Below are 23,292 nucleotides of genomic sequence, written 5' to 3'. Positions count from 1 at the left end.
CTCAAGCAGCAGCAGGGGACAGACGTCTTCCTTCACTTAGAAGTAGCAACTAGGCTAGACACCCAGATAATAAGTGACAGACAGCATTGTAGAGGTAGATATGGGTGGATAAAATACAGATTTTATTTGATTTCATCTTAACTGCATTTATTCTATTCCCATTTTACTGCCCATTCATTGCTCCATGTGAGTCCAATTCTATTCTATTTCAACTTGAGATACACACACAATATAATACTACATATTTTCACTCAAAAACATTTTCAGATCTTGTCACCAGCTAAATCTTCTCTTGTTATGGATTTCAAGTTTTCTATAATGAATTTCAGTGATTTTAAGCTTCTAATTTTTAAAACTTATAGACTGTAAGCTTTTATTAAAAGTGTAATGCTATTCTATTTTGGTAAGGGTTACCACTTTGTAATTATTTCCACAATAAGAAGGTTGATACTGAAGGCAGTTTAGTGACCTGCATAAAAGCATAAGGTCACTTATCTAAAACTTGGGCAAAATTATTAAGTTCCTGTACAAAATGAGCTGTTATGTTATTAAGTAAAATGAATTTTTTTGATCGGCAGAGTTTTTAACTCTTTAAATGAATTAGTTTCTTCTGATCTAGAATCATGTCTGTGGCAAACGTTAAACATTTGCTTTTCTAAATGTCACTGATACTTAATAAAATAATTGGCATCTTTCTTCTATTCTCAACTATAAAATAAAGTTGTTTGCTCATCTTCATCAGATCTTTTTTCCTATGTTGCAATAATAGCAAAACAATTGATCATTGCCTAGAGTTCTGTTAACCATTTTACTTGAGGTAGGTACTCACTATATGATTAAAGAGGAGTATACCAAGACGCATGCATGTTAATTCATTTGCTTAAATAAGTGGTGGAATTAACATTTAAATTCAGGAAGTGACACTGTGGAATCTGCATTTTTGACCACTCCTCCCACCCATTTAAAGACAGTTTTCCTTGGCACACACATGAAAGACATAAGGATAAATGCGACAGTTACTGAAACAAAGAATTTTTTTTTGGTCTGGCCTGCTCAGAGGTGTGTTCAACCGCAGGGCAACAGATTCAGGGTAGCTATCTTTTACTCAGTGATTTTGATGCTGTAAACTCATCCTTATTATAATAGTGCAATGAGGAAAGTATTACATTAGTACTTTCATTCTTCAGGTGAGGAATCAGGCTGAGGAAGATTATGCAACTTAACCTAAGGGAGTAGTCGTGAATGGTAATGGTAAAATCAGCAGTTACGAATCTAGAATTCAAGTTCTAGAATCTTCATGAGCTATCACAAATGTACTGCCTGTTGGTTTTTACCCCAGACTCCATTCATTATCTAGTTCTTGTGTGTACGTAGCTGACAACCAGCTACTTCAGAATTAGCTGAGGTGCTTGTTAAAAATGTAGCTCCCCAGTTCCAAGTATAACAGTTCAGTCTCAGGGGATCTGGTGCATGTCCCAAGAACCTGCATTTTAACAATTATTCCCTGCACAATAAGCTTGGAGCACAACTGTCTTAATTACTATCAGGAAAATGTTTATGAGAGAGTGAATGCGATTTGGCTCTTTAGTCTTGGTTAAGTCTTACATATGGATTTTTGAGAAAGTCAGTAATAAGATCCTGAAAACTCTTGCCATGTCACCCGTTGAATAAAACCACAAGGCTTGAAAACTCCCCAGGACCTGACTTATAATTCCTGGCTTTCGATACAGGGAAATGATGACAGAAGGAACGACTTGCATGCAAGTTGGAAGATCATGACCTTGGGCTGAAAAGCCCCAGGGAATTAATTTTAGCCACAGTGGGCAAAGGCAGGGAAAAAATGTTGGAACTCTGCAGAACAAATAGTTTTATGTTCAGTTTGTAATTTTAGACAGAACTCTTGTGCCAGCCATTAACTCCCATGGCTTCTGTTTAGTGTTGTGTAATAGTCTCTCAATTGTCCACTGATTTACCAGTTATTTTAGGCTTTCTATGTCTTTGGTACTTATCATTCCATGCCTACCAAAAGAGTGAACAATAAAAGTAATCAACTGGGAACATTTTAATAAGGCAATCCAATCCAAAGCTTTGCATTTAAGTATTTGTTCGAATTTGAGGAGGTTATGCCTCCAAGCTGTTTTACTTGGCCTAATGAATGAGAAAAGACAAAAAAGATTAGAGAATTTCTGGTAATTTTGAGCTACAGGGGGAAAAAAGGCTGTTTATGGGGAGGAGTTTATAGCAGCATGCTCTTTGAACAGATGGTTTGCTTAAATTGTTTATAATCCACTACCAAAAAGATTGGGAGAACAAGATTCTAATTTGACCTTGCTATGAGGTAAAACTCTAGCCATGGTGCATTGTGTCCTGAATGTTAAAGTTTAATCACAAATGTGTTGTTATAACCCAATTTTTCTGTTCCTCTGTGCAGCACATGGCTTTCTAGGCTGCATGAGATGGAGACTCTGCATATAACGTCTACTATTTAATTAAAGGAAAGATGTATACTCATTAGTAGCCTGAGGCCTGAAAATCAGTGAGCAGAGCAAGACTTTCTGATTGGTTCAGGTGATGCTCTCTTCCTAGGGTGCAGGGTTTTGTTAACTCTGAAAATCCACATTTTGAGGGTAGTCTTATTTAGTTAGGTCTCTGATTAAAACTATATTTCTGCATCACAGTTTTCATTTAGGGTCTCTTAGGTGAAAGTTTAAGCATTTTATTAGTTTCAACCGGATCAGAAAGAACTGTGAGGTGTTTTGGAAAATGTGTAATTAATTTTGGAGGGTTATAAGACTGCTTTAAACTTTAAAACAAGACAACAAGGTCTGTATCATTACCAAATTTAAAGAGAAAAGGTTAATTAGTGTTTGACCCTAGAGTCATTTGAAAGGGGGAATGTGTTCCTTGGAAAGTGTTAGATTAAAAATTATTCTTAACAGTGTAGAGAGAACCTGATAAAAAACCAGATGAAGGCTTTCTACTTAGCAGCCCTAACTTCTAAATTACCTTCTTGTTTTGAAATAGTTTATATAATACTAAAGTAGATGTTGGTCTTCTGTCTTTACTCTATTTCCTGTTAGGAATAGGGTGGTTACCAGAAAGGTGACTTGTGCAGAAGCAATAGCTAATAGTTGTCTGGCTTTTTAATTCAAAGTTTGCTAGGTCAAAAAGATAACCAGATGCTTTAGATTTTTATGTAGTGGTATATATTTTGATGCTTAGAATTCTATTAAGGTTACTTTGAAGTTATTTATTAAAACTATGGTTTAGGACATAGCTATTTCTAAATAAAAATATGTACTTACCAGTGAGTTTAGTGCTAATAAAACAGTTCCTATTCATGGTACCTTATACTTGGTAATCAGTTCTATTAACCAGACTACAAGCCTGACTCACAGTCCAAATGGAAAAGATTTTTTTTTTGGATATGATACAGTACTCAGCCTTAAAGATCACACTCTTTGTGGTTGACTGAGTTTATCTGGTTAATCAAGTCTTTAAGAAGATAATCCTGCAAAAACTAATCTCAGTTATTATCAAGCTGAAGTGAGAGTGAGTGACCCATGAAGTTAATTTAAGAAAGGTAGGGAAAAGCAGGGCTGAGAAGGGAAGAAAGTAACTTTCCAGGTGTAGGATTTTCCTGGCGAGTGGCATGACCTCTAGGGACAGGGAGTGGTGCTGGGCAGAGTCTTCCATCATTGGCCCTGCACAATCTCAAATCGCTGGAGTCTTACTGACTTAGAGAAGACCCTAAGGACTAAAAGGGGTTTGGTTTCTGAACGCTTTTTAGGTCAGAGGATCAGAAAACTGGGAACTTAACGAGCAGAGTGTCTTGCGATTGCAAAAATAACAACAATTGATAGGGTGGCCAACACTTCTGTGGCCCTTATATGCCAGATCCAGTTGTAAACAGTCTATCTAAAAATCACTCATTTGATTTGCACTGTAACCCTGTGAGACAGGCAGTGCCATGTTTCCAATTACACAGATAGAAAACTCAGGCACAGGGGAGGAAAGTAGGCAATTTTCTCCAGTGCACGCACTTAGTAAGTGGTGGAACCAGTTTCTGAACCAGGCAGTCAGGGTCCTGAGTCTGTGTTCTCAGTTACCACCTGCACGAAGATGAGACTCCAAAGATGTACACCCTCCAATTGAAACTGTGCACGTCTAGACTCAGGGTTAGAAACAGTGGTCACAGGCTATGTATCTGGCTTTCCAAAACAGTAAAAATTCACTTATTTTCTAGAAAGACATCGCTTTGAGTATTTCTTAGATTTGCAAGTCAGGGGCTTTCTTGGATGGTCTCTGTATTTATTTCTGGAAGGCCCCTGAGGAATCATGCACCCGACAGTGGTCTAGCAAGGGAGATCAGTCAAAGGCTCATTAATAAACCCCAGGGAATAAGTTCATTTCAGAGTAATCAAAAACGATCTTTTGCTCCTCTTCTTCTTCAAAGGAAAGCCATTGGGAAATAGGGAAACCAACTGCCACAAGTCCCTCTGCACAGTTTAATCAGACAGTGACCTGTTGAATCAAAGCAGTGTCTTCATCTGTCCTTTGTTGGCTGCCCCTTGATTAGTCAAAGTGCCTTGTGACTAATAGAGCCATGTTGGATGTTCATGTCACATGTTCAGATGAGTTAGCATTTGGCTGCTGCTATCATACAGCTTCTTAAAAGAAGCATTAGAACTCACTGTGGGGAAATGAGCAAGGTTTCAATGGTAAAAATGCTTCTGTGGAAGAGCTGCCTGCAGAGGCACATGTTGCTCAGGTGCACAGCCAGTCCTGCAGCAGCTGATGGATGTGCCATTCTCTTAGGTGTTTCCCTTCACTTGTGTTGTGAAAGGCACGAAGGGCACCTTGGAAGGAGGAGGGGCCTTGCATCATCACTTCATCTTTCTTCTGATTAATGCAGACTCACTTTGGAAAGATAAATGGCTGTTCGCACGTGTGACAACTACCAAAAGCCATTAGTATCTATTGCTCTGGGTTGGATTTGTACATTTCTAGGGCTGTCCCACTGCGGCCATTATTGACCTCTGAACACAGCATTGAGTACATGCTTTTGCTAACTGGAAACTGTCTTAGAAGAAATAGGCAGTAAGTTTCCAAGAAGTCTCGTGGATCTGCTTTACATGGAAATATATAATTGATGAGACAGTAGAGTGGGTTAAAAACTTTACAGTTACAACTCAGGTATACAGAAATGATTATTTGTCCATAACTGAACCTAACTTAGCTTGAGTCCCTATTTGCTCAGCTGGCTGAGAATATTTACTTGTGCCGCTTCAACTTGGTTTAGTTACTTGTAGTTTATTCATTGAAATCCTGAGATTATTCTTCTGGCTCCTTCTTTGATTATCTGTAGAGGTGATGTAAGTTCCCGTGTGACTTAGAGTTTATCCTGGCATGGGGAGAGGAGAGTCTTCTTTCTTGGGTCTTCTCTGGTTCCTGCTGGCTTCTGGTGAAGTATAGCAGGTCTATTCTAGCCCTTGGGCCTCACGTGCAGCTTCTGGTGTTGATACAGTAGAGCCTGGCCAAGCTGCTGGTCTAGAGGTGCAGACTCTACATCCTGTGCCCTGACTCTGGTGCTCTCAGCCACAGGCCCTCCTAGCACTTCTCTGGTTTCCCTTTGAGCATGCTCAAGAACTCATGGCTGCTTTCTGTGTAGAAAGTGAACTCTGTGGCTTCCTGTGGCTTGTTTGTCTGGAGCCTCCCCCAGGCATGGCGGTGGCTTGTGTATCCTGATGCTTCACTGCCACGCTGAATACAGGAGTGCCTAAGAGCTGGTGGTGTTCCCTGGCTGTGCTTTGAAAACAAAGCATTTGCATTCTGCTCTGGGTGTTTTCATTGCTTTTCCATTCTGGGGTGTTAATCATAGTGGGGTGGGTGGGTAGGTAGAGAGTGAGTTAGGCATCCACCCATGTCAGGAGGCTACAATGTGCTCAGCCTCTGTAAGGCTCTCACCTGACTCCTTCTTCCCGCCTCCCATTAAAGGCTTTATCAAACTTTTCGTGTTGAGAAAACCTCATGTTTTTCTCTCTGCTCTGAGTTTTATACCAAAAATATGGCGCTGAGTCATTTAAGTTTTGCCTCATTGAAACTTACTAATCCATTTCCTCACAATAATACCCGAAAGCCTCGATTTCCAGAATGCTGTCTCAATTCTAAGTGAAATAAGCTAGTCAGTGAAAGACAAATACCATATGTCTCACTTATATGTGGAATGTAATGAACAAAATAAACTGCCAAACAAAATAGAAACAGAGGACCTGATACCCAGAACAGACTGACAGCTGTCAGAGGGAAGGAGAGAGGGGGAGACTAGATGATAGAAGGTGGAGGGATTAGCCAAAAACATACATGCATAAGCCGTGGACATGGACAACGGTGTGGGGATGGCCAGAGGGAACAGAGAGAAAATAATGGGGGCATCTGTAAAAGGGTAAACAATAAAATAAATAAAGTTTTGAAAAAGCTAGATTTGAGTATCAGAGTTGAGGGGTGACATTATGGTTCTCTGTTGTATTTATTCTCTCCTGGGAGAAAGAAATGTGGTGGGTGGATCCAGCGGTAGAGTAGGAAACACAAACTCCTGGGTAAGAAGATGCATCCATTAATATTTCAAATATATTATCCCAGCCACAGCACTTTTCTCTTCTGACTGCAAGTACTTCAAAAAACAGTTCAGGTTCTTCTTCCTTTTTCCTCCCTTACTTTTTTCAGTTCTCCTTAGCACTGAAACTTTCTCATTATTGGGTGAGGGTCTGTGTAACTGAGCCCTAACTGAGGGCTCATTATTGGGTGAGGGTCTGTGTAACTGAGCCCTTGCCCCCCTAACTCATCTGTAGAATACCTGAAGTGGGTGCGATGAGGGAGGAGCTATTATTATCTTCACTTTTTAGATGAGAAACCGAATTGGGGAGATCATAACTATGTTCACTCACCTGACATTATACTGCCATTTCCAATGTGAGTTTATTTCAGACTTATCTCTCTTTCTCTCTCTCTCTCTCTCTTACACACACACTTAGCTAAATCATCCTGAAAACATTCCATGGAAATTAGGTTCCCACAAAGGATTTTATGCTTATGCAATGAAAAATAACTATATATAATTTTAAGTTTGAAAGAAAACCAGTTCTGTAGTTTCTAATAAACTCAAGTATTTTTCTAAATAGTTTTTAAAAATAAGTACATGCTGATTAAATAGTGCTTAGACATAGTAGTAGCTCTTTAGATATAAGTCCAGTGCATGGGTAATGCAAAATGAGCCAGTATGTCTCCAAAAAACACTGGGATTATAAATGTCATAATGCCTTTGCAGAGAGTAATTCAATTTGCCTGAGAGATCTTATATCTACTCACCCAGAAAAGATGAAAAGAAAAGATGAATTACTACCATTTGCAACAACATAGGTGGATCTTTAGAATATCATGCTAAAAGAAAGAAGTCAGACAGAAAAAGTCAAGAACCATATGTTTTCACTCATATGTGGGATACAAAACTGAAAGTGACAAATGAACAAACAAGACAAAAACTCATAGACACAGACAACAGTATGGTGGTTATCAGAGGGAAGGGAGGGTGAGGGATAGTAGAGGGTCTAATATATAGTGATGGACGAAGATTTGACTTTGGGTGGGGGACGCACAATGCAATATACAGTTGATATATCATAGAATTGTGCACTTGAGGCTTACATCATTTTATGAACCAACATCACCCTAATAAGTTTAATTTACAAAATAAGAGGACATGAAGTTAAGGGAGAAAGAACATAAGACCAAGTAGCTGAATAGAAACCTTGAATATTTTTTAGAATACTTCCTAAAGTTAAATAGTACAGGAAAAAGAAACACGAAGAGCAAAATACTCCCATATTATTAACAGGTAATGTCACTGTGTGTTTCAAAGGGTAGAAACATCAGCAGTTGAAAGTCTGGTGAATTTATGTCATATTCACAAACACATCAGAAACCCAGAGAGATACAAGTTCACCATTGTCTTCCTTAATGATATTGGATGCATTTTAATAGGAATTTCTTAACCTTTTGTACTTTGAAATGTTGATAAGCTGTGGGGGTGTATTATATAGTGTCCGAAGATGGACGATCAGGTCAGATGTCTGTTTCCTCAAAGCACCACCAGGTTCAGTCACTGCGCATTGCTAAGGGCTTAATTTTCAAAGCCATGAGTGGTGAGAATGACCAGTGATAAGGGAAAGAGAAAAAAGCAACTATAGTTCATAAATTCTTTCCATGTGAATAATTTTTTCTGTCTTTTCTTACATTTGCTGTGTGTTGAGGAGAGAATGACAATTGCCTAATTCACTTTGGTTGGGGTAATAGGCAAAGCAATAGTACAGATTTTCCGCACGGGATAGTGAGTTCACGGGAGCATGGAGCTGCCTCCTCCTCTGGCGGCAGGCCTGCCGCATGTGAATGACATCAACCACAGCTGCTGCCCAGCCCCTCCGAAGTGCTGAGTCCTGACAGGCCTGCGTGGTGTCTGGGGTGTCCCACAGCTACATTCAGCTGCTGTTCTCTTATAGTCTTCATCAGATATGATACCCTGATTTCAAGGTGGGCGTTTCTGTCATCATTTGTAGTAAGCTACCACATGCCCCTGAAGAGTCTGTCCTTTTATATGAAAATGATGAGACAGCGGTGACTCTTTTAGGACTAGTGGTGATGTGATTTTTCGGATACTGTTGACAAGCGATGTGCTTGTGCTTGTTCTGGCCTTGCACACCAACTAAAACAGGCTGCTATCCTACAAAACTTGCAGTGTTTCCTCTTCCACACCACTAATCTTTTCAGGCTGAAAGAACAGTACTGTATTAGAGCAACAAGCGATGATTTACATGCATACCCAGGTTCTCTGCTGCATAGACACAAGTAGAAGATCAAAACTGAAGTGGTTAACTCTTAGTTAACTGGGTTTCTCTGGTGATGAACAATGGAGTCTCTTCCCATAGAATATGAGTGCTTTGATCTTCCTGGCCTGGGGGAGGGAAACATCATTAGTTATTTTTTTTCCGTAGTAGCTAGTTTTGATTGTTGGTGGCAGGATTTGAAATAAGAGTAGAGATTGTAAAATTATATAATAAAATTTTCTCCCAAATTAATAAAGTGCTATTTTCAGATTTCCTATCTTGTCCTAATATGCTAGTCAAGTTTTAAAGGCCTTTATAGACTTCATAGGGGCCTACATCTCCTTATTTCTTTCCATATTTATTTATACACATACATAATAATGCCATATTTGAAATGTTCCACTTCTGTATATTACAGATTGTACAATATAGCCCAGAGTCAGGTTTCAATTATTTTTTTGAAAAAAATCACAATAAAAGAATTTTATATTGGTTAAACTTATTCAATATATTAAAATAAGATTTCCTCTTACATTTAAGTAAAGCTATGCATTTTAATTTATTCTCGTCTCTATTCACTATTTTTACATTTGTTGGTATTCCTGAGAGAATGTCATTGATCCACATTTAATTACTATTGCATGATGGAAAATCAGTTCATTGACATCCAGTGGGGATGGTAGGATGAACAATGTGAATTTATTAACTTTCAACATTATCCTCTACCTAGGCTTGCATTTTCTTATAGTTTCTTATAGTACAAGCATACTTCAGATAAAGTAGACAATAAAAAGTATTTTTTTATTGGCTCATCACACTCTGAGTCTACCCTCTTTAGTATGATATAATTATCAACTTTGAGCAACATGAGTTGCACATTGCTGTACTGTCAATATGAAAAATTAAAGCATTATGGGTAAGGTTAAAGTGTTCTTTGACAGCACTCTTTCCTATGGAAAAACTCTTCCTGCTATTAGAGGAGAATATTATTACCAATTTGATAATATCCTTTCAAATTTTTTCCCAGTCATTTACAGATAAAAGTGTTGGTTTGTACATGCCTTTTATTAATGTTATACTGTATGCATTGTTTTGTAAATTGTCTTTCCTACTCACCAGTATGCCTTAGAGATCTTCCTTATCTAGGGTTCACCACTAATTAGTAGGGGACTTTTGAAATGACAGCTTAGCTTTCATGCCTCAGGGTCCTCATATGTAAAATGAGAATTACCAATAGAACCTGCCTCATGGGATTGTTGGAAGAAGAAATAAGTTAGCACATGTGAAGGACAGAGTCAATGCAAGAGTGAACTCTGTCAGTTGTTTGCTTATTCTATGTATATAGATATCTACTCCATTTTTTAAAGATTTTATTTATTAATTTCTAGAGAGGGGGAAGGGGGAGAGAGAGAGAGAGAAATATCAATGTGTGGTTGCCTTTTGTGCGCCCCCAACTGGGGACCTGGCCTGCAATCCTGGCATGTGCCCTTAGAAAGTTCAAATGTTCAAAGAAAATGTAGCCTATATTATATATTACATATATATGATATATATAGGTTGTATATACCTAGGTTATACATATGTAGGTTAAATATATCAGACCAGTTATATATAATATACAATATATACTATATTATAACCTATATATAGGTTATATTATATATGCAAATTGTATATATATTTACTATATATATATATATATATCTGATCTGATAAATTTAACCTGTGGAAAAACAATCTGGTAAACTTTGTCTTGAGTTCAATGCTGCAATTCAAATACTCTTCAGTAACTCTGTCCCTGCTTGGTTGACTGATGGAGATGCCCAGTTTCTCCAAGTTCCATGTTTCCACCCTATTCCTCAGGGAGATGGCATCTGATTCTTTGGCTTACTGATTGGTGGTAGGGAGGGGAGGGGTGGGGAGGGGAGAGAATGGAGGGTTCTCTGGGTCCTGACAGAAGGCTGCAGAGGGGCTGAGTGGGTTCGCTCTGTGCTGGCTCTTGGTGTGGTGTTGTGTTCCACCTGCTCGTTAGGGTACTGCTGGCTTAGCTCTTTGTTCCTTGTCTGAAATGATCTGCTTGCAGTGGCCTTTTCTTCCCAATCCTGAGCGTCATAACTTACCGAGCACTCTCAGAACCTCTGTGTTGCCACAGTGAGGACTTGGTTGATCCCAGGTCTTCTGTTTCCGGGCCTGGAAGGCCGATATTACTGTCGCAGTTTCATTTATCTGCTGGCCTGCTGCTGTCATTTCCAATCCATGATGCCTTTACTTGCTTGAAGATTGTCCTGGATGAGGGGCCAGGGATGGAAGTGGGAAAAAGGGATCATGACATGACCTTCTGTTCCCGCTGTGTTTCATTCTTCTGCCCACCACCCCACGGCCTACAAGTGGTGGGCTGTGGACCATCTGCTTCCTCTATGGCAGCTCCTCCTTCTACTTTCTACTTCAGTGTCCAATGATTATAAGAGAAGGGCCGGCCTCTTCGTTATGAAAGAATGTTAGCTAGTAAGTGTTGTAGCCTAGGTTTCATAAATCGACAATAGTTTGAAGATTATAAAATATCTTTTCTTCTTGGACAAATCTTATTTTGCAGGACTATTGTCTTACTGCAAAAATACCTTCAGAATGCCATAAAATAAATACTAACTTTTTCTCTTTCTTTGTATTCCTGCTGTAATAATCTTAAACTACCACAGAGCAAATGGGGTATGCATGAAGTGAAGGTCAGTATAAAGAATTTTGAAAAAGAAAAGAACATTAAAACATTTAAACATTATTCCCACTGGTTCATTTCTGCTGAAAGGAGTATCTGTCTACATCTGTCTCATTTTGTACAGGTTTTAGTATTTCTCTAAGTTACATACTGAGAAATGTAATTGCCATGGGATATGCACACTGTACATCATATATTTTACTCCATAACGACAAATTGTGCTACCAAGTGACTGGACCCATTTACACTCACACTATGAGTGACTGAGAGTATCCTTTACACACCAGTGTGAGGCATTTTACATAACTTATTCCAGTTATATCCTCTCAACAATTCTCCACAACAGGGATTCCTATTCTTATTTTATACCTGAAGAGATGGAGGTTCAAAGAGTTAGAGCAACTTGCTTAAGGCCACATAGATAGTAAGTGGCAATTTGGGAACCTTTCCAGCAAAGCATAAGATGCCTACTATTTTATTTCTTTTTTCCAGAAATCTGTCTCTATTTTGGGTTACTCTTCATAAAATTGACCACTATTGTTTTCCTCACGTGCTAGTTAACAATCTAGGATAAAACAGAAAACAATATCACAAATAATAAACAATGATGCTATTTCATTAGTTAACTCAGCTTAAACACCCATTAACTGGTCAAGGGCAACTAGTTGACCTTACATCTTTTTGACTCATCATTAGTGACAGAGGCAGAGAACAGAACTCAGTTGGATGCAGGGTGGGGTCTCCAGCTAGCTTTAGCACTGGGAATTGTGAGGCCCGCAGCATAGCCCCAAGACTCTCATCATCAGGAGAGCACTCTGTCCGGAGAGACACACACCTTCAGAGTCTGAATCACCTACTATTACATGCATCTTTATTGAGACTGACAGAAGTGAATTCCTCAGGTCAGAAAACAGCACTCTTTCAGCTGACTCATGATATTTAAAAATCTCTCTTTTTGAGTCTCTTGCCTGGCCAATCAAACTGTCTTCGCAGCAGAACAAATTGTGGGATAATGAAATGCATATACTAGAGCTGGAGAGTGCTGTCCTATTTACAGCAGCCGCTTCAGCCCCAGGCGCATCTCTGGCTGTTGCACTTCTATCTATAAGTTAAAGCAATGGCCTCAGCAGCAGTACACTCTGTTCAGCAGCTGCAACTCGTTATCGGCTTTGTCCAGAATTACAAATAGAACAAACACATTTTGCAAGGGCTTTTTCCCCCTCTTATGTAGAGAAGGAGGAATTGGGCAATCAGTGAAATGCTGATTGATCAGTTATGCTGACTTCGAGAAGTCCAAGGCCACATTAGTACTATTAACCCCTGAACAACAACAACAAAATAGTTCTTAGAACTTTGTTGAAGCCAATATTTTGGAGAGGTGAAGTTGTAGATTCCCCCAAAGGGGAAAACAGGAAAAACATTTGGGTTTCACTTAGTACAATGTACTCGTCTGGATTGCCTTGTAATGTAATGATGGTTAATTCATTTTGTAAAGAGGATTCGTGTCATTTGGCAGATGTTGTTTGACCCCAGAGTACTGGAGTTGCATAAACCAAATGGCACGAAGCAAATCAATGCTAGTGAATCATCTCACTCTTATGTCTCGACTTGGACTTCACTGACCAACTCCTGTGGTCACATTTAGGCCTGTCTTTACCAGAAATTGCACCCTCCAAAATTCAAACGTCCTTCTTCCCATCTACCCTTTTCTTTACTCTTTGACTTTCAATACTCAAATATTCCAACTGTTAACAGTTTTTGAGGATTCTTTTATATGTACCTTAGAGTCTAGTGTCTATAATTATAGTCATTCCTTTGCAGATACCCTCAACTTCCACAACTGGTGTTTCTCTCTAACTGGTCTGGCAAAACTTAAATCTTTGATGGTCTTCCATCTCTACACCTGCAACCATGTAGTTGGCCATGGATGGAGAAAACAACATACATGGATATTCTGCTGTCACTATTCATGATCAGCTTCAGATGGAGATCTGCTCCTGGGTTATCTGCTATGGTTTTAGTGACAGCATGTCTTATTCTTCACAGAAATTATTTTAAACTTTCCTATTTTCAGTTGAAAACTACATCCTTCTTCATTATAGAGTAGACACCATCAACTGCCAATGTGCTCATGGTGCTCAAATCAAGGCACCTTTAGATTTCAGGCATCTGCTGCTACTGCCTTCCTGTCACAGTGGTAGGAATGTCCCTCCTCCTGTCATAAGCCAATCCTTCCCCATGTTCTCTAGATTCCAGCTTGACCCTCTTTCTCAAAGTCTTTACTTTTTGGCCACACTTTTTATATCACGTGAATTTACTCCTCCCTTTTGGATAGAGCTGTCTCACCCACTGCAAACATGCCTTGGCCACCATCTGCTTTAAAAGCAAACAAACAGCAAATAAAACCCTTCCTTCTTCACATTCTCCTTCAGCTTCTATTATTTTACTTAACTGCTTTTCTTACCTTGTCACCTCCACTTCTTTGCATCCCATTCGCTTTTTAGCCACTTCAAGCCGACATCTTCCTCTAGCACTCAAATAAAATTACGTATGTGATCTAATCTTGGCCTGATTCACTGGGGAGGGCTCTGGAGCACAGATCACTCAGCAGATTGCCCATTCTGGAGGGAAAGGAGTTTGGTCTTTTATGAACTTATGATGGAGCAAGGCAACATAGGTCAACCAGGGCACTTTTTGGAGAAGGTGTCAGGTGCGAATGATTAGCAGCCAACCCTTACAGTGGCTGGGAGGTGGGCCTACTGAGCCAGTAAAGGGCATCTGGGCAGGGCACGCAGTGAGGGCCACCACAGTTAGCTTCCTGCATGAACTTGCCTCACATGCAACTCAGTCTCTCTGCAGTAATCACATTGACCTTTTTATAACACAAGCAAAATTCCCTTTCTGTGTGCTATAGACTGCATGTTTATGCTACACTCTCCCCAACACCCACCTTCCCTCACACACAAATGCATCTATTAAAACTCTAATGTCTAACCTGATGGTATTTGGAGATGGGGCTTATGGAGGTAATTAGGTCACGAGGGTAAAACTCTCACGATGGAATTAGTGCCCGTGTAAGAAGATGCAGGACCCGAGAGAGCTTGCTTCCTCTTTCTGTAATATGAGCAAACTAGGAAGGGGGCTGTCACCAGAACCTGAGCATGCTGGCACCTGGAACTCAGAATTTTCAGTCTGCAGTATTGTGGGAAATAAATGTTGTTTAAGTCACCAAGTCCACAGGACGTATTTATTTTAGCAGCCTGAGCAGCCTAACTTCAAGTTAAAATTCTGCAGTGGCTTCCTATTGTACTGTGAATGGAAAATCTCTACCTTAATGTGTCCTCCCAACCCCTATGAGATCAGGAGTCTGACTCTCTCAGATCAATACTGGGCATACTCCTCTCTTGCTCATCACCCTTTTTACCCACCAATCAGTTCCTAGAGGGTGTCATTAAATTCCAACTCAAAGCCTTCATGAATGGCATTTTCTTTGGCTTGAATGCTCTTTCTCCCACATTACCTATTTAATTAATATGTACTATTCATATCACAGCTTAAATATCACTTCCTCAGAGAGACTGTCCCTAATCATCCAAACTCAAGTTTGTTCCCCACTGTTATTTCTAGCTGAATACCCTGCTTTTCTTCTGCAGTTATAATTAGACATGTAATATAATTTATAATTGTATGTGGTATAATCATATAAGCTCTCCTAATACATTAAAAGCCCTGATTCATTCATATTCGTTAAACATCTTTTATGAGGTATCATGAGGTTTGGGAACATGTCAGTTCATTTCACCACTGCCTAGTACAATATCTGGTATCTAGTAGACAATACTCAACTTATTGAATAAATAAATAAATGAATAGGTGAAATGAGGGAAAACTAGACCTAGAAATTCACATGGTCAGGAAATCTTTTTCCCCCAGTTATCCCTCAACAATTCTAATGGTACCAACATCGGACTATTTGATGTTTAATCATATTGGTGCCCTTTGGTGCTCCCTTCTGAGATCATAGCACTAATAGATATTCTCCTTCAGCTCCTACACATCCTGCTATCTGTGCAGCATTCACTAGCCCAGTGTTTGCAGAGACTGTGATGTAAAGGGAGTAATTGACTTAGCTCAGGATAGAACATGTTTATGGCAGAGCCAGGGATACAATTTGCCTCTATTCCTTGACTATGTTAGCATATTTTAACCACTGACTTGTTAAAATATTCTGGGACTAAGTCCACCTCAGAAGGTTTATAAAACTGGAAACTCCTTCTGAAATGCTTTACTGTAAATATTTCTCCTGTGCATATAGCACATGTGAGGAGATACACTGTTAGGCTAAGTACACTGTTTTCATGATCATTAAATGTTCTCAATTTTCTTATGAGAAAACAATGTGAAGGTTCAATATCACAGCCATTGTCATAGAATAAATTAATGTCAAAGCCCTGTTCTGGGGTTTTGTGTTGACTTGTATAAACACACAGCTATGTTTTTCATCCTCACTGAAGAACAATTTAGTCCTTTAATATTAAAAATGCTAATTCTGCTGATTGCTGAGCTTTAAACATATCAAAGGAACATCACTAGGAACCAGGATGCTTTGAGTTCTAGGGAAACATTTTGTATAACATTTTACTTAACTCTTAATGCATCATTCACACATGTAAATATTATGTAAAATATTTTCAAGCTCTAAATTATTTCCAACTGGCTTTAATTAGAATTTTCTTCATGCTAGCTTGAGTGCATAGATATTCCTTAAAGAAAAAAATTACACAAGGCTTGAAATATAATTGCAAATAAAATTTGGGGTGTATTTTTGCTGGTTCATGGAAAGTGTTGTGTGTCATTTTGAAGTGTATTAAGTGTGTAAAAGGATGGCCATTATCTTTCACCCTGAAATTTAAGATACTTAGGACATGTATTTAGTAAGGAAATATGTTGATTTCAAGAATTTTAAAAAATTGAGTCAAAGTGTCTAGTATGTTTTCCCCACACACACAAAGTCAGGTGACCCGACAAGGCCTCTAATCCTACCGGCAGTAGAGTGTTACCTGTCTGCCGGACTTTGGAGCCCCGTCTTTTCTTTGGAGGAGATAAGGAGAAGGGCCTCACTTTAGGTCTGGAAGACACAGAGTCCAGTATCAAGGTAGTGGAGTAGTTATTTCCACGGCTTAGCGCTGCGTTTTCAAGCCTGAAGAAAAAGATTAATCTCCTTCAAAAAGGACTTTGCTGACTGGGGTCTGGACATGGCAATCCTGCTTCCAGCCATTCTGTGTATAAGCTTTACAAATCAAAAGTGTGTTTCCTTTGATTCTGATGTGGCTCATCTTTTCTTAGCTGCTTGCATTCAAGATTTGGGAAAGAAGGAACAGTGGTGAGCTGAGTAATTCATTGGATTCTGATGAGAAGTTCTTGAGAAATTTAAAGCCTTACGACTTTAATATAGCTTTGGTATGAGCCTTTACTTTTCTCTCTGTGATTTAGTAATTATATTTCGGTATTCCTGTTGGGTGTGATAATAGGTACAGATTCATAAATTGATGGGTGTTTGCAGTTTTAATTATTGTAAAGCTTGCTGTTTTTTCATGTCATGTGTTTGCAGCATTTAATATTAATTTAAACTCATTTAAAAATACATTTTAGCATGAGTATCTGTCACATGTTTTTTTTTCAGAAAACATTTGATTTTTTAAAAAGCAGTGAGTGTGGGATTTCCTGGTTTATCCCTTGTTTTTATAGTGACGCACGCAGTGGGTATTTACAGTTCTACTCTAGCTAATTTGTTTAGTGCTGATCTCTAGACCCGTGAGCCAAAATCGGCCAGTACAAAAGGATGCTTCTTTTTGAGAAGTTGCATCTGAAGTGGGTCCAAGGGTGTGGGTCAACTCCTTTGGGATATGAAAGATGACATGAGGGCTATTTCCTTTGTCATGGGCATTAACAGGGGATCGCATTTCATCCTGTGAGACTTGCTGGGGAGGAATATTGATTTGGCCTGTTATGCTTGGGTCTCATGGCTCTCGGGGCATTGGTGTCCAAAGTTTTGTCCTCTCTGGGCCACACTGGGAGAGTTGTCTTGGACCACACGTTAAATACATTGCAATATGTAATCACAAAAAGATCTCATAATGTTTTGAGTACATTTATGATTTTGTGTTGGGCCACATTCATTGCCATCCTGGGCTGCATGTAGCCCGTGGGACACAGGTTGGACACCCCTCTTCAGTTCTTTTTGTTATTCCTTATTGTTTAATTTTGAGAGTGGAAAATTTAGTCTCTTTTTAAGACTAAATTTGAAAGGTTTTTCCGAAGTGGGTTCTTGGGGGGCAAGTCTGTGGTTGAGTCTTGTTTTTATTCTAGGATTTAGCCCCATGCTTGGCACAGAGAAGCCCTTCAGTAAATGCTAAAAGAAGGAATCACAGAAATAATGAACACTTACAAACTACTGGAGGTAACAGTTGCTACTGTTTCCAACTTGCTGATCAAATACAGAGATAATGAAGAAACGAATTCACGATCATACAACATGAATGAGGCATAAAATAGAGTAAAGCTGTACAAAAGTATACATATCGTATCTTTAACTTTCCACTATAGTCAATAAGCAGTGCAGAGCTATTTAATGATTTTTAATCCAGCGTATGAAATAAAAATATGTGATAGCAATTTAACCGTATGGTGCAAACAAGATGTTTTGAAAGCTCATAAAGAAAGTATGATTTCACCTACATGGCTTGAAGGATTGACAGGATATAGACATTGAGAAAATTAACAAAAGTTCAGCCTCCAATTTCATCATCAGGTAAAATATTGCAGCGTTGCATGTTGGCTAAATGATTCACAATCTGTTACTATTTCCCCTAGTTCCCTTTTTACCAACTCCGTTCTATAAAGAGAAGTCTTCAGTAGGCAGAAGTTGTGTGGCTTTAGACCCTGCTGGCAATGTGTCAAGCCATGTGAGATTCATTTACATAATTTAAAATATTGTTTTATAATTACACATTACTCATTTGACTCCTTATTTTGTGTTTCCCAGTACCCCTTCTAGCCTTTCTAAGTATTTTCTCTGGTGAAATTTGTGTGGCAAGATGAGGAAGAGAAGAGAAAAAAGTACTCAGAATGGAGAATACCGATATTTTATTTTAGACTGAGGTGATAGCTGAGATGTAGTGAAAGAACATCCCACTAGAACTGGACTCTCCCACTGAATGGCTCTGGTTTCTGCCAGGAGTCTGGCTTGATCTTCAGTGTTGCTCTTAGATTTGCATAGTCTTTGCCTTGATTTCTTTTGGTATCATTGTGAAATAACTGTATGTCTTACCTTTAGGGTTTAAGAGCCATCTTTGCCTATTACATTCCCTGTCCTACATCCTAGATGCTGAGCTAAAGATTATTTATGTACCTCAAGAAATGAAATAACAGGTCAAAAAATGATGGCGCTCAATGGGCATATTTGCTGATTTTTTTTTCAGTATGATAAACAATTTTCATTTAAATGTAAGCATTTTTTAAGTACTTCCTTTTTCAAAGGCTGACAACTTTCATTGAAATTGATTCTGGCCTCTAAGCAGAGTTAGCTGCAAAGATGGTTAACAAAAAATGCATGTAATTCAGGACTTTAACTCTGGGTTATTAAAAATGTTTATTCTCAGAATTGAGTGCTGTTTTCTCAGTTCACTATGATACTTTTATTTACTTTTAAGTATTATCAAGATGAGTATTGGGATACCTTCACAATAAGGAAATTTCTTATTATTCTCGCCCTGTATATTAAAAATAAATGTAAAATGAGAGTTACACAGTCTAGTGGATAACAGTTCTTTTAGTATAGTGTTCAAAGAATGATCATTAAGTACCTATTATTTGCATGTGAATGGGGAAATTAAACTATACACCCAAAAGGCCTATAGTTGACGGTTTCAGTAACTTTCATTGTTTTAAGTCTTCAAAACTTCTGTGAATAGAAAAATAAGAAAAAAATATGTTCTACTATAAGACCTGTGCTTTATTTAAAAGTTTATCATATCATTTATCTAGAGGACATACAATTCTATTTGCAAATTTGGAGAAGTAGATATATTTTTTTGAGAAAAATTCTTAGTTTGGGTTGGGAGTACCAATATTATATAACTAACCAATATTCCTGAAAAGCCTTTATGTATTTTTGTTTTGTTATAATAGTTAAATATTGATTAATTAATTAATCAAGTACTAATTAATCCTGTTAATTAATGATAGCAAATGACATTTATGGACAAGTGACTTTTTGAGTCATGGTCTCTAATAATTTGAGGGACACAGCCACCTTTTTAGTACAAATATTATTGTAACCTGATAAGCCTTTCTTTTTTTAAGTTCCACATTGGTGTACCATTCAGAGTAACTAACATTGTATTAATACCTCTTCCATTATACAACCTTATTCTTTTATATTATTTTTAATAATATGTTTAGTCATTCTTTTTGTAGGAGTTATTACTGCTTAACCTCAACTTCTAATTCCAGTGAATAAACTTTTAAAAACAAATTGTTCAAAATTTGACACAGTTCTCAACTTTCTAGTACTCAATTCTTTGTTTTATCAGGTCACAAAATTTTAAAGAATTTTCTCTTTGAATAATAAATTCCCTAATCCAAGTTCAATTAGCAAACAGTATTACATGTTTTCCTCTTCTTATGAGCTAAGGGTGATTTTGATGGTGTTAAGTATAGATTTTAAATAAGTGACATCAAATAAACAATACTAGAATAGAACATTTAATTCTTTGACACCAAGGGAATGTTAGGAGTTGAGCTCCAAGTTGGCATTTTTGACAGTTAGAAGTTTGTAGAATTCAAAGACCAGAATTTTTTCTTCTCTCATCTACTTCTTCTCCCCCGTGTCCATCTTCTTTTTGTTTTTCTTCCCCCCACCCCAGAGCATTACCTCATCCCAAAACATTTAAACATCATTAAATTTAAAAGGCATCCTTCCTTTTGATGACTCAATTCAGAAGTCTCCCAATCTGGCAAAGAAATAGCTGTATGGTTCATTCGTAGGAACTTGCAATAAGGTTTTAGTAAAGATGAAACTGTAATGTTTGTGAGGGTAGGAGTCTGACTGCTAGGAAGGTGGAATCCAGCTTCCTGGACCATGTTCCCCTGGAAGTAAGAGGCTGTGGAAGAAGTCAGATGTAATATAACAAATGTACTATAAAAAAGGTGGAGTGGGAATGTACGTGAATGACCTGTTTTTAATTTGAAAATAAACAGTCCTCTGCGTCATTCCAACGTAACCTGCTGCCCCTTATTTCACGAAGTCGGTCACTTCAAGACACATTGCACAACTTGCTTCCCTGTGATCCTCAAATATGTTTAATTTAATGAGGGTCCAATCCTCTCCCAGCGCATGACCTAGGTAACCCCTCCTCACAGCCAGAGTTGCTCTTTAGAGCCTTGCAAAATCATTTGCGTTATCTCTCTACAAAAGTTAAAAAAAACAAGCCCATCAGAGCTGTCTATTCTGTTGAGCACATTAGAAGATAGTTTTGTTGCAATGATAATCGTCATGCAAAAAGGCTGATGATGAATTACATTCTTAAAACTCATTCTTAGAAATATTGTGCTCTTGAGAATGACAAGGAACTGATGATATAGTCATTGCATTTTCTGAAGCTTATGTTGTGGTTTATGTTTAAGCCAAATTTGAATAAAATGCTTAGGTCAACATTAAGTATAGAGTTTGATTTATGTAATTGTTAGTTTTTTTCACTAATTGGTCCATCACTTAAAAATTATTTTTATTTGAAATACCACTATTCAGAGCTTACATTTCTGCAGTTATTTCTATGAAAGTCTTAGATCTAGTATTAAATTATTCAAGAATAGTCAGATGACTTTGCCTCATTTGGATATTTCTTATATCTATAAAACAAAGACATTAGAAAAGATGATTTTAGAGATTCCTTTTATCTATGTAAACCTATCTACATTTTTATATTCTCCATTTGTCTAATGAGAATTTAAGTAATACATTAAAAACTTTCCAATTTTCTATGAAGTATTTTTCAGTAGAAAACAATCCTATTTTCTGATATACAATGCCTGATATATAGAAAATAATCAATAAATACTTCCTGAATTGATTATAATTATTTTTTAGTAACTATATACTTTATTTATGAACAACCATGAAAATTCAATGGCATTTAATGATTCTAGAGTAGTAACTTCCAGCAATAGTATATAAGATAGAAGAATCTAAAATATTCTTTGCTATTTTAGGCAAGTTCAGCTAAATCAACCAGCTAGAGGTATAGCTCCTAGGCCAATTAGTTCTACTAGGTAGATAAGAAGAAAAAATTTATACTTTGATTTCTATACTATTCTTCACTTCTTATGTTAATTTTAAACATAATAATAAATCAGAGAAGTTATGGATTCTTCTTACTCATTATGTAATTTTTTACTAGTTACATTTCACTCATTTCTAGGTATTGTAATATTTCTTAGCAATGCCGCCTCTAAAATCACATATTCTTCCTATCAAATTGGACCCTAATCAGCCTTTGACGTGATGAAAAGTAAATGGATATTGGCCAAGAGTTTGGCCCTAATCTTAGCTTTGCAACTTACTAGTTGTGTGGTTTTGATCTGGAGCTCATTCACCATCTTCTTCTGTGAAATAGAGATAGTACTAGCTACGTTCAGCACAGGGATTCCTGCAACTAAGGTTATCAACTAAGGTTAGCAACTAAGTCATGCCAAATGCCCAAGTCAGTAGCTGGCACTCTATGGGCGATCAACAGAGGTCAAATAAATCAGCTTTCATGAGGTATCATACTTATCATCATTGGATCCATTAAAATTTATTTATTTAAATATCTGTTTGCACTAACTGGCATAATAGGAAGTGGTGTATTTATTTTTCTACATAGATATGTTTATATATATAATCACTATATACATATATATATAATGATTACAAATTTCAATGTTTTAGCTTTTATTTTCAGATTTTTCTTATTTATTATCCAAGAGTTTCCTCTTTTTTTCCACCTCTTCAGGATTGAGAGATTTAATTAGGAGTTCTACATGACAGGATTTTAAATGTAATAATCATCCCATGGTCAAGTTCTCTTTTGGTATTTTAAGTGATTTAATATTTAAATTTCTAGTAAACTTTGATCTTTTTATAAGTTTCACTCTAAATTCTACTTTCTATGTATGGCTTTAATGATTACAACTTACTATAAATAACTTTGGACAGCTTGCTCTACTTTATGACTCCTACCTATGGGTTTTGGCCTGTTTCCATATAATCAGTCCTCCACAACTTGTATCCGAAGCTTGTTTTTTGTCCTCTTTTTGGACTAACTTACACATGGCCTCACTTTGCTTGTACTTTACTCTGTTTGTGTTTGACTATGTCTTCAGTTTGCCAAGGTCACTGTGAATTCTGAACTCTTTAAGGCATTTTCAGCTCTGTTCTCATCCTACATAACAAACTTTGTTTACTCACTGGCTAATTCGCTGTGTCCTCTTACCTTTATATATATTCTCTAGCAAATGTGTATGCCCCTAATAATGGTCTATAATACATACTCAGTGCTCTTGAATTAAGGCTGATTATATTTAACATTTCCACTTAGTCTAGTCATGTCTCTTTTTAAAGGAAGAAATTAGTATGACAAGATTTATTCTTTATAAATG

General features: G+C 37.6%; 1 long non-coding RNA gene across 1 annotated transcript in view; it reads right to left on the bottom strand.

Annotated features, from left to right (window-relative positions):
• Nucleotides 1-24: 24 nt before the first annotated feature.
• LOC119044342 (uncharacterized) overlaps nt 25-23,292 on the bottom strand; it is a 30,579-nt gene continuing 7,311 nt past the window's right edge. The window contains exons 2-3 of the long non-coding RNA XR_005081582.2: nt 11,000-11,164; nt 25-9,007 (exon numbers count right to left, since the gene is read on the bottom strand). This is a non-coding gene — a long non-coding RNA (uncharacterized LOC119044342). The remainder of the gene's footprint in view (nt 9,008-10,999; nt 11,165-23,292) is intronic.

Source organism: Artibeus jamaicensis, unplaced genomic scaffold (genome assembly GCF_021234435.1).
Source record: "Artibeus jamaicensis isolate MK-2021 breed Jamaican fruit bat unplaced genomic scaffold, CSHL_Jam_final contig_1015, whole genome shotgun sequence".
In the NCBI taxonomy this organism is placed as follows: Eukaryota; Metazoa; Chordata; class Mammalia; order Chiroptera; family Phyllostomidae; genus Artibeus; species Artibeus jamaicensis.
Note: the sequence above shows the minus strand (reverse complement) of the source record. Positions and strands in the feature narration are given on the sequence as shown.